Source organism: Hippocampus comes, unplaced genomic scaffold, assembly GCF_001891065.2.
Source record: "Hippocampus comes isolate QL1 unplaced genomic scaffold, H_comes_QL1_v1.1 scaffold4, whole genome shotgun sequence".
Classification (NCBI taxonomy): Eukaryota; Metazoa; Chordata; class Actinopteri; order Syngnathiformes; family Syngnathidae; genus Hippocampus; species Hippocampus comes.
In genome coordinates this window covers 63,153-76,105 of record NW_017805380.1, presented here as the reverse complement: position 1 = coordinate 76,105, position 12,953 = coordinate 63,153, and the positions used below count along the sequence as shown (strand labels likewise).

General features: G+C 42.7%; 1 long non-coding RNA gene across 1 annotated transcript in view; it reads right to left on the bottom strand.

Moving 5' to 3' along the window:
- The window catches only part of LOC109517515 (uncharacterized), an 85,478-nt gene extending 72,762 nt beyond the window's left edge, over positions 1–12,716 (bottom strand). Inside the window, exon 1 of the long non-coding RNA XR_002168562.1 lies at positions 12,637–12,716. This is a non-coding gene — a long non-coding RNA (uncharacterized LOC109517515). The remainder of the gene's footprint in view (positions 1–12,636) is intronic.
- Between the last annotated feature and the right edge of the window lie 237 nt (positions 12,717–12,953).

The window sequence follows — 12,953 nt, the reverse complement described above, 5'->3', positions numbered from 1 at the left end:
TCTCTACACTTTCTAAAAATGCCATTATTGTCAATATCAATTGCACGGTCCTATGCGCCTCCCCCTTCCCCTCCAGTTAGCGCTGATGAAAATTGGTGGCCCTCTCCATCATTTAAGTTGCCCATGCCTGGTTTTGACTATCGCGAGGCTAAAGTTGTACAATAGTTAGCTCTCTTTCGAATCCAAAAGACTGGGGGTCAAACTTGATCGAGTGGCCAAAGACAGATACACATTGACAAGAATAACAAAAATCTTCTTTCTAAGCCACAGAAAGTGCATGAAACCATGCATACATGTGCCTCCGCCGTGCGTTTGGGCGTCGGGCATATAATTGAGAGCTTAAGACGCGCACCCCTTCCGATAAGCCGTCCTATCTATCAGGCTGCATGCTGCTCTCACAAACTGCCCTCCACTGGTACACATCTGATTAGGGCTGCTCTGTAAATGAAGCTTTACAGGGCACGCTGATAACACGAGGAGCGAGGGCAGCGGGAGAGCGGAGAGAAAGATTAGAATATGTAAAGGTGAAATGAGGCGGGAGACCTCCAACAAGATGGCCCAAGGTGGAAGGACAAGTGGGACCACAAGAGTAGCACGGGATCATGCGATCATCAACTCAGCTCCGTTCTTGTTACCGTGAAGCAAACCTTTCAGGGGGGAGACTTAATGCAATTACATACCTAAGAAAATATCCTCTAGAAATCAAAAATACTGATTTTCACATCTGAAATGATTCATGGTACTAAATCAATATTAGTATGGATGGCAGAGGGGATTTAAAAGCATCTTATTAAAGCTAATTATGTAATTGAACACATTTAGCGCGGTAATTAAGGACCAGTCAACAAGCGCTGAAGCCGTGCAGACATTTTAAGAGAGACCACAGAATTTGTTTCTGGGAACAATATTAATGAAATGGATATATTTGCCTTAATCAGTTTTATTAGCTTGCAATTTGAATGGAGTAGGCAGATCCTCCGAAAAAAAAAAAGAAATCCCGCCCCAAAAACAATTTTCTTATTCAAATTTAAGAGTGTTGTTGGTACTTTTAAAAAAGATATAACAGAAGCTGTTGAACTGGATCTTGACAGAAGAAAGTGTCTGAAAACTGTTGGCCATTGCTCAGCAGGAAAGAAAAGAAAGGTGGATGCCAGGCATGAAGTTAATCAACATATTTTTGCTTGTTCAATGGCTGTTCAATTTTCGAAATATCGTTGTATTTTGGAAAATTATGTGCTGAACTTGAAACTTGTAAGATTGTGTGTTACTAGACTAAAACCTAAAACATACTGAAATGACTAAAATGCACCAATATTAAGCATTTTCACCCAAAAGACTAAAACTAAGACTAAAACTAAGGTGGCTGTCAAAAACAACACTGCTCTCCATTTGTTTCAAAAGGTAAAGATGATCCGATATACGACAGATTTGAGTTGGGAGATGGGTCACAAAAATTTAAAATGGACATGAAATTTAAGTGGCCACATGAAACTCAAACTAACAAGGTCACTGCGGAGGGGAGGGAAAAAATCTTTGAAGGAAGAATGATTCCGTCTTCAAGGAGGAAGTGGCAATCTTGCTGCCAGTCAAGCACACATACTGTGTTCACTAAATCAAGACTGCGACGAGGCGCCCCTCCTCACCATCCCCGCCCCCCCTGCTGCGCGTTATGTTTAAAGAGCAGCAATTTCCAAAAGCCTTTTATCATAAAATCATGTACATAGACAAACACATGCCGGGGGGTTGCGTTGGTGGGCTCCATGAAAGCCATTGATCAAATGATGAGCGGCTCGCTGTTTGACACTGAGGCTATTTGCCGGAGCTGCCGCTCCAAACGCATTTAAGAGTCATGAGCTAAGATATTCAAACAGCGCTTGATGTGCCGCGCATTATTGCCACTGCCAAGTCACCTGAATGATTTAAAGCCCCTCTGTCAAACTCACAGCGGGAAGCGGCACAGAGAAACAATGCGTGTTAGGGGGGTGGGGAACAGAAAAAGAAAAAAAAAAAAAAAGAGTCAAAAAGCTACCCTCCACAAGGTGATGACATGAGCGCAAGGAGAGATGGCGAAAGATGAGATTAGAGCGCAACAAGGAAAAGTGCCCTTTTAAATAGATCGGCGCTTTGCATTGAAATCCGACAATAATCTTCCTGTAAGGGGCAATCCCACTGAGATAAAGAGGAGGATGTCGGCGTGGACAGCGGGCCCTCCGAGGAGGAGTAAAAAAAAACAAGGCAACAATGGACGGTAAAATGACAGGTCAATGGTCAGAGGCAGCAGGAGGAAATGGCATCAGCGGGAATTATGAATAAACAGTGGGGGGATAATCACCCAATGCAAGCGCTGACCTTGTGAGGTATTAGCGGCGGCATTATCTCACAAATTTCGACACATGCAGAAAAATGAGGACGGGGGTGACCTTCTGCTCACAAAGTTTGCAGGCTGGACTTTGACATCAAAATCAGAACATAAAACTTCAAATCAAACTATTAACAGTAAAATGTGAAAATGAAGTTTGCGTTGAAGGTGAACCGCAATTCTGCTGCTGTGATTCGTCGCAATTAAGAAAAACAATTTTCAAGGAAATAATGATCATACTTTAATAATTTTTGAAAAAATATCTGTTACAGGGCATGATGAAAGCTTTAGTTTAACATTCTGAGCTGTCACTAAAGTCTTTAAAAAGAAAAAAAAGGGAACGTGTAATTATAAGAGGTTAATATTGAACATGGCTGCTGTGATTCGTCGCGATTAAGAAAAACAATTTTCAAGGAAATAATGATCATACTTTCACAATTTTTGAAAAATATCTGTTTCAGGCCATGATGAAAGCTTTATTTTAACATTCTGAGCTGTTACTAAAGTCTTTAAAAAGAAAAAAAGGGAATGTGTATAAGTTCAATTTCAATATTGTCAAAATTCAATATTTCAATATCAAGGTTCAATATTAACCATAAGAGGTTAATATTGAACATCATATTAGAAGGAAACTCACTAATATTTCATTACTTGGTCACAATGCTCAGGAGCGCGAAATGCACCTTCTCTTTCTCGTTATTAATTAATAAACAATATCAATTTAGAAGTTAAGTGCTATTTTGCCTGACATTTTAGTAATGACCTGCATTAGTATAGATCTGTGTTAATCCATACCTTCATTAACCTCCATTTTAGGTTTCAGCAACTCAGTCTGTTGGAATGATGATTCCATTTTCAGTGCTGCATGTTCCCCATGTTTGAGAAGTGGCCTTTGAATTAACAATTACAAATAAAACAGTCCCAAAAGTGACAACAGCAGTCCTGCTATCGTGACGAAAAATACAGTAGGCTAGAAGGCCTACGTGTTCATTAAAAAAAACAAGATATTTTATTCTTAAAATGTATATTTAATTTTATTTACGTTTCTTTTTTTTTCCTCATTATGTTGAGGTTGGGGAGATTGGCAGATCCTAAAAATCACTTGAATTGAATGCCAAAAAAAAAAAAAAAAAAAAAAGTGTTGGGGACATCCCTAATTGTCATAAAAAGTTAAATACAACTGACCTGTACCGAGGCCTGGATTCTTTCACATATCACGAATGGCAGCAAGTGCATCATATTATGGCAGGCACACAAAAAAGTCACTTTCTCTCCATAGGATTCAGCATCACTTTAACAAATGGACTGGAAGCTAACTATAGAACAGGCAATGGTGTGCTTTAACTATTAAACACTCCTAAATGTGGCCACCAACACACATCAACACCCGTGTAACCTGGAGGATAGCTCCATTCGCACCTGGGAAAAAGGAGGAGGCGGGAAAAAAGAGATGTGAGACGGCGGGGTAGGAAGACAGTCGGAAATAAAAGGAGATTATCAAAGAGAGACAGCAAAACCTCAAAGTCATTATGGCACTTTTTACACCTGCCCGCAGGCTCCTCGGAGGCGAAGCTTGCTTGCGAGCATGTGAGGCCGCTGGAGCTAATCGGGGTGGGGCAACACACACACACAAAAATGCAACGCTCCACTTCGCTTCCATAAACAAAAGCAAAAAAAAATAAAAAAATTATGAGCGCCAATAACAGGGATACTGTTATTGAGTCCCACGGGCACACTTTTTACAGCGCGCCGTTATTAGGAGCTGACAGGAAGTGAGTGAGTGAGCCAGAAGACAACGTGGAGAGAACAAATTGAGCTGCTATATCATGCAAGCCGTGACCAACACACACGGGGGCACATCGTATGGGGGGGGGCTTCACGATCACAAACATGACAATGGCCATCCTTGAGCAACATGTGTGCACATGCTCTTTTACATCCCATGCATGCAGACACTCACGCATGGGAATAAAACAGAACCAAATAGAGCGTATGCGCGCAAACGAGAGGGAACGGTGGGAAACGTGTGACCAGTAAGATGGTAGACAGCCCGAGCCTCGAACCTACACGACCCTCACCTCATCCCCCCCAACCCCCAAAAGATAAACAGCGGATGAAACCGACAAGGCTTAAAGTGGAGTGCGAAGCAGGGAGGACAATAGATGGAAACAAATTCAATTTCCACCTCTTTGCACCGCTCGGCCATGCGCAAATAGCACCACACAGGCTGATGTAAGGGAATGGGAAATATATAAAGGCAGCTGCACGGAAGCCAATGTAAGTGGACTTATTATACCCTAGAGCAGGGGTCATCGAGCTAAACACTTTTTAACCTGCGGTAATTCCAACTCAAGCTTTCGAGGGCTTCCTGAGCACCGCCATCCTCACGCGTCAGCCACTCGATGCCCCAGTGTGGCCCTTAATGAACAAAGCAAATTGACAATCAGTAGGGTTTTTTAAAAAATTTTTTTTTTTTTAATTAAGGAGCATTTGTCTTGTTTTCCAACAGCGTTTCAGAAACTCAAGCCATCGCCAAACTTTTTGCCATGTAAGCTAATAAAAATTTACTATTGTAGCTTTTAGAAAAAGAATATTGATTGGAAAGCAAGTACAGAATTAATCCCCCCCCCCCCTCATTGTGGCAACTCAGAGGTTAGCATACACGCCTCAGAATTCTGAGGTTGGGGGTTCAAATCCAGGTTTTGGCCCTCCTGGGTGGAATTTGCATGTTCCACGTGATTGTGTGGCTTTTCTGAGGGTGCTCCAGCTTCCACATTCCCAAAACCTGCATGCCAAGTCAACTGAAGACTCTAAGGCTGTGTCCCAACGTCCACCTTGACCCCCTGACCCCTCATTCACTTACATTTTATATGCAGTGTTTTGGAGTATATATATATTTTTAAACAAAACAAACATCTGGAAAACCCGAGGAACTCTCCCGATATAACTTCAAGCAGCAATAGTTAACACGGCAATTACATTCATTCATACTGCCAATTGCGTAAAATACGACATGCCGTTGTAATGAGTCTGATCGACTGCAAATTTATTGTCCTGTCATATCAAATCGATCCATGGCAAATTGTTGTTTTTTTGTTAGCTGATTTTTTATTTCATGTCATAAAATGTGGAATGTTATCTGCTACATTAAAGACACTAACGGCTTATATGATCTCCGGCATAGAAGCCAAACAAAACATGTTTCTGTCTGTGTAGATACTGAAGGTCATTAACATTAACGGAGCCACCCAAATGTGAGTGAAAGCCAAGAACCTTATCTTTCTTTTTTTTTTTTTTAAATCCAAAACACACACAATTACACACGTAACCACCCTTGCAGCGTTGATACAGACACAGATTGTCTATTGACTCACTCCCCTTAGAAGACAGCATAAATCTGCTGTGCCGCTCGCCCACATTTTAATCGACTGCCTTTGAGAGTTACATTATTTACCGACTGAAAGCCCGCACGAAAGCGGGGCAAATAACCCATTATGCTATCTGAGTTTACATCACGCAATGTTTCACTTGGATTGTACATCGGCGACTGACTGCATTGTAAACAAATGAGGCGGAATGAAAACAACGGGGGGGAAACTTGACAGGACATAAAGCTAAAAGAGAGACGGGCCGCAGTGTTTAAGCGCACCGTGGAGGAAATACTGCAAACCATCACGTCCTTAAATCAACATTTTCATTGCATTCTCCGCATAACTACATGCCAAAAAACACAACCTGCAGAAAACATCAAATCGAAAAAGCCATATTTACATGAGAATGAATTGCTGGTATGGAACCTGGCTAAAAACATACCGATAATTAGGACTAATTTGATCCTGACTGCCGCCTTCCGATCAATCAGTTCAGACCTGAGTGTCACATGTCTCTTAAAGATGAGCAGACAAAAAAAATTTGAGGATTGGATGAAGCAGAACAAAAATGGCCTATTACAGCGTCCTTGCAAAAAATACACAGGTTAGCTCGGTTCTAGCTAGCATCTGGTACGATGCAAGCAGGTGATTTTAAAATTGGTCCAAAAGGAGACTCTGGGATTTGGCGTTGGCCAGTGTACGGCGAGGGAAACTGGAGGTTAAGGTAAGTCATTTTAAACAAAAAAGAAAAACCTTTCCGTAGGTTGACGCGGCTGCGCGAGCGTGTAGGTGTACACTCATGTTTTCAAAAATTGAACGTGAGGTTTGGTGAAGCATACGGTGGAGATAAAGCGTTATAGAACAGCACTCCATTTCCAATATACCATTACGATCAAATTGGATTTTTCGGGGTTTTTTGCAATATGACGTGCTTTCAAGTTGATTTGGCACTCGCTAAGTAAACAGACAGCAAACGCGGCTTTTTGGAACGAGTCCGACTTTTGGTGTTGGCATTGGTACGTGATAGACTAAATCATGTTCTGACTTGTGTGCAAATTAGAGACCTGTTTGCTCATTTTAAACTGCCCTGAAATCCGCATGAGTCATGTAAGCATGGCGCGAGCCACACATAGTGTATGAGTGTATGACACATGCATAAAGAACAATATTTCATTCTGGAATTTCCCCCCACGTGAGAGGCATGGCTGAGAATGCCATATATCTATCATTGTTCAGGCCGTTTAGAAGAAACCGCCTGTGATGAAAGCGAGTGATGAAAAACGAACGGGGAGAAGGATGAGCGGATGGAACAGAGAAACGGGCAAAGTGTGGTCATGGATAAAGGGAAATAAATCTTAATTTTGGGGGATCGGGGGGGGGTGACTTCCACTGTGTGCAGACAAACTTCATCTGATGACAGACGGGAAATACGGCGGAATATTTCAGAAACTCAATTCACGATCACTACAATGCAATTGACAGCAGCCTGAAAGACGGTCACAATTTTTAACACCGATTTGCAGAAGATGGGACAAACTTGCTTCTGGAAACTGCTTTCTCGAAAACGGTGCTTCTCAACTACTGGGTTGGGACCCAAAAGTGGGTTAGTCGCAATTACAGGGATCCCTGGTTTCTGACGCAACCACAATGATCGAGTTTGCACAGCAATTAAAAATAATGCGGTGACACGACACAAGAAGGCTCCGCTATATTTATTATTCCTCACTCATTATTCTTTTATATTTGCGGCCTTCAACCGTTGTGCCTATAACTTCGTGGAATCACGCCTTTCCAACTACATTGGCGTACGTTCGTCAGAGGGAAAGAACATTATTTTGACAGACGCGTCAGAAACTTTCTGAGTTGAGTTCCACACGTTTTCGTGAGGGACTTTCGGAAAACTAAGAGATCAACGGCAGGATGCAAGTGATTTTTTGCGGTGGCATTTAACTTTTGTATTAGTTTGATTCGAGGTACAAACAGAAATACAAAACATTTGTCCCATACAAACATAACCTGGCTCTGTTCAGATTGTTTTCAAATGTACCAAGATCCACTGATTTGAGAAATGCAACCTGACAGACATAATGTACGGTAACTCACTTTTCCAAAACAAAAAGAGACCTCAGAGATTGTAAGGTGAATCCTGCTATTTGAAAGGCTCCAGATGGTCGTCGCATCATTTTGTCGATGCGAAAACTGAAAAAGGATTTAAAAGGACTTTTGTCTTACAGCTCTCTGCGAGCGCAATGTAATTATTCCTACTTTTTGAACAGCCTAGCGGTTTCTTTTCTGTCATTCTCCCACAGGTGCCTCACTCCATCTTGTATTCGCCCGAATGTACATGAGAGGCCGCGACTGACAAGGTAAGAGGTTGTCGGCAGCCGTGCGGGTGAAAAGGAATTACCATATGTAAAGAATAAAGGTGGCGAGGTCGTTCTTTCTGTGCCCGCATAAAGCAGGTAGATAACCATGGATAAGTGCGCTCAGACGAATACGTGGCGGACACACGCGGATGCGCACGGATGCTAGTCACGTAAACAATTGAGTGTAATACTGTAGTGGTTCCAGGTGACTTGCAGGTACACAGCAGGTCGTTCCTTGTGAAAGGTCTCAGTCAGTACGGTCTGATTAGCACTGAAAAGCAGGTTTTCTCATCAGGATCAGCTTTCATACTGACGATATACTGCTACTTTTAATTTGGAATACAAATCAACACAAATAGAAAAAATTCAGCTATAATTGAAGCCCACAGTATTGCATGTGGAAAAAATAAAATACATCCTAAAAATTCTCCCCAAAACACCGATAATATTCAATTAATGGAAAATGGAGGCAGAGGACACCCTCCTCAAAAAAACAATTTTATTTAAAAATAATGTCTTTTTCTTCCAGCTGTATACGCTCAGAAACGATGACAGGACAGAACATCCATGGAATGAACGAGATTATGTTTGCTGTGCTGTAATGTCTTAGTTTGTGGATCGTATCAATGACGCTCCTAATCGATTGGCAAATGATGACAGTACAACTGACCACTGATTTTGCATGAAGTATCTGTGTAAAAATCTAATAAATATAAACAAAATCATTATACATCATATAAATATGAAATAAATTTAAAAAACACATCCAATGTGAGTCAGGACTCCCCTCAGTTCCAAAAAACCCTTTATGGAACCAATCAAAATTTTGATTACTTGTGTACCACGCTGTAACTGGGCTATAAACAGAGAAAAAATTCAGTAAAATTCTGGAGTTTTATTTTTTTTCATGGGCATCAATTTGCCTGAATAAAAATTAATAATAATAATGATAGATGAGAGCGCCACTGCCACCTACTGCAATGGATGTGCAATTACACTTTATTTTTGTCACATCCCAAAAAAAAACATGTTCCCCAGGTCACACACGCTGCCTCTGGCGCACCACTGCACCACCCTACATTTACAGTATCAAACCCAGTGCCTGGACCTGGAACTCTTTCCAACCTCTTCATGAATCAATAAATGTCTGGAAGTAGACTAAAGACCAATTCTGTATCATTGTTCCCTGTCACGTCACGTTAGCATGGCCACTTGCTGCTGGAGAGCGTTCGTCGGGCTCAAAAATAACTCCCCTATTGGCAGATGAGAAAATGGAAATTATGACTGTCACACTGTTTGACTGGCGTAGTAAGGACTAACAGTTGCTCTCCTCACCCTGGGACAGACAAGAACTGGAAATCACAAGAACACAGCGTTCACAATTTAATGCCTCCTCGGTTTTAAAATACCAAATGAATGAATGAAAGAAAGAAAAACCGCTGATTACGATGCTGGGGACTGCGACCCCGTGCTGCCGAGTGTAATGATTCCAGAAAATACGAGACCAAAACCACATGTGGGAACTTGAGTAGCATTCTTTTTTTTTTTTTTTTTTTTTAAAGAGAGGAACGAAAACAAGGAACCGAGAAGAGAACTTTTGTGACGAGGTTAGATTTCATAAGGAGTCATTTCCAGCAAGCATGTGTTTAACAAGGCTGCCTAGATTGCCACAAAAAGTCGGGTTCATGCTAATTGGTTTGCATGTTTTTGATGAATGGGAGCGAGCATGCAGGAAGGCTGCTTTCATGGCACTAATAGGGCTTTCAGCAAGATCATTACCTCCCAAAAAGGCTCTGTCTCGACTTTTCCATTTATTCCTTGCGAAATAATCGCAAAGAGCCATCTGCAGACGGGGTTAAAATTACATGTTTCGTAGCTTTCTGCTGGCGTCATCAAACAATGTCTCCGCGTTTCTCTCCGGCCTCTGATCAACTCACACAGGAAGTCGAAGGCTTGGAATACAAAGCAAATGTAAGAGGCTTGTGGACAACTCAAATGCACTCAGAGAGGCCATTAATAAAAATAATTAGCACAGGAGATGAGCTAGGGGGGGCGGGGGGCGAACGGGCAGAGAGCAGCTTGGCAGATGTAAAATCTCATTTCTGTTATTCAATTTATCAGAGGCTGAAGCAGGAAACGCACCAATCATTTGAGTAGTGCCTACAGCAGCGAGCTTTGTGACTGTGGATGGACATGCAAAACGCAAGGAGGCCATACTGGTCGGCCAGAGGGGTCATTTGCCAAGAAAGAAGATCAGATATCGCCAATTTATCTTGCTCGAAAGGATTAGAGACAGAAGAGAAAAAGCAAGAGGGCAGCTGCACACGCTGCTGCAGCTTTAATGTACTTTAAGGATGTGGGAGTCATTCATCAACCCACACAAGACGCACGCCCACGCCGTCGGAGGTTCAGGTTCGGGAAGGCCAAGGTGATTATTGCCACGGTAACTCACACCAGTCACAGTGGTGGCGAGTAATCGCGCGGGTCTCCACCCTGTGGCTACATGTGTGACACAACAAGCGAGTCCTTGGAAGGTAGCGCACACGCTTTCTTCCCCGTTTCCCCCATGCTATCGCTTATGGCATCTTGGGACAGTCGCTGCGCGCTTCCAACTTTATAGGACCGGTTGGGGGAAGGCACTTTACTGTTCGGGCACGACAACGCCGGCGCTATAAAGGCATGCTGGAGGTGTTTGGTCATGCTATGAATTAGAACAGAGATTGTGAATCCGAAGGACCTGAGAGATGGGAGAGTAATTCCCACAGACACACACCAACATTCCCACTCCAACATCTGGTTGAAAGTCTTCCTAGATAAGTGGATGCTGTTATCGCTGCAAAAGATATGGATCGGCTCCATATTGTTTCTGTATTGTCAGTTCCGGAAGATGATTCTAAAAAAATACCAACCTTGTAATGTTGTAGTATATGGTCATTTGTTGTCGCGCGGCAATGGCTATACCATACCAAATATTTACAATCAAAAAGGTAATTCGTAATGAATAAAGCTCAGAACACACACGCTAAAAATCCATCCATCCATCCATTTTCTAATTTGCTTCTGCTCACGGGTCACGGGCGTGCTGGAGCCTATCCCAGCTGTCTTCTGGCAGTGGGCGGGGGACACCCTGAACCGGTTGCCAGCCAATCACAGGGCACACTGAGACGAACAACCAACCACGCTCACATTCACACCTATAGGGACAATTTAGAGTGTTCCATTAACCTGCCTTGCATGTTTTTGGAATGTGGGAGGAAAATGGAATACCCAAAGAAAAGCCACGCAGGTACAGGGAGAACATGCAAACTCCACACAGGAAGGCCGGAGGCGGGATCGAACCCACAGCCTCTGCACTGTGAGGTCGACGCGCTAACCACTTGACCATCGGGCCGCCCAAGCTAAAAATAAAATTTTTAAAAATCCAATTTAGCGATTGTTTTATGCCTCCAGAAGGACACACAATAGACAACAGCATTTGAATCTGAGAAGACAACCCCATTTATTTTGCTGTTTCCCATCCTGGCACTTCGCGCATACCCCTTTGGTGTACTGAAACAACAGAGAGGCTCGCCAACAGTGGCATTAACCACAAAGGCAGCTTGAACTCCAAAAACAGATCGTATGTAAAAGGACCCACAAAAAAAGTTTTCAAAACGGGAACGAAAGGAAAAAAATGATTCATCTATGATAGTTTTCACGGACGAGGCATATTCAGCAACAGGAGAGAGCTCATTCAGCGGAGTATGTCTTGAACATTTTTGATCAAATTACATGAAAATGACACTTAACAATGGCGAGAAAAGCAAGACACCACAAAAGCACCCCAATTACACGGGTCCTCGGTTTGCAAGCCACATTTGTAACTGTTCATTGACGTAATCTCTGAACCACAGAAAAAAAAGCAGAATAGTCCGGCCTGGGAGGGACGCTGGTCTGTGGGATTTCAGGAAAATATGATGGAGGTCATCAGGAAGTCGTTATATAAGCGGACCGGTAGCGTGTGCGTCTCTATGTCGCTCTTTCAAGCTTTGAGGCCTGCGTCGTGTGATAACCAGGCGAACTTCGCCAACGCGCAGATCTTTAACTACACCACTGAAATAAATTACATTTGAAATTTTACTGGGGCTTAACAAGGACCCCTTTCACATCGAAATCGGGTTGAAAATGGTTCAGGGAAAAAAAAAAAATAGGGGGAATTCCTTTAAATTTCCACACATTCCATTTATTTCCCATGAATGTTTTCCCACAATGTCAACGGACTTTATGGAAAAGGAGTGCGCGTGATGTTGATTTTAAAAACTGCACTTAAAAGTTTCACGCTGCAACTGCAGTCGGAAGTCGGAGGACCACAGAGGAGATCCGACACCATCCCGCATAAAACTTTTCAATCATAATTTTACTGTTTGCGAGCCTCACGTGGGCCAAGCTGTAAAAATAAAAATGAACCCTGAATCATGGCGGTGTCGGCGGGTAATAACGGTTACGATAATGATGTCGGAGGCCGGCGGCAACAAAGGGACGGCGAGTGAAAGTAGCCTACCGTGGTCGGTGATTTTACAGGAGACCAGATAGAGCTCCTTCAGGCTCCTCCCCTCCTTGGCGATGATTTCCACGCACCTACAGCAAAGCAGAGAGAGAGACATTTGAAGCACCTGCACTCAGATCAGCTGCTATCTCTGTGTTATCCCAAAGAGCATTTTTTTTTTCAAAAAATGTAATAATCAATACAAATCAAGCGATTCTCCTGCAGCCGAGGTTAAAAAGAACATCGGCAGGGTCACCTCACTTTACATATTCCGCCATTTATTATTTAACACCTGATCTGATTAAATTAACATGTGGGGGAATGACTGGACC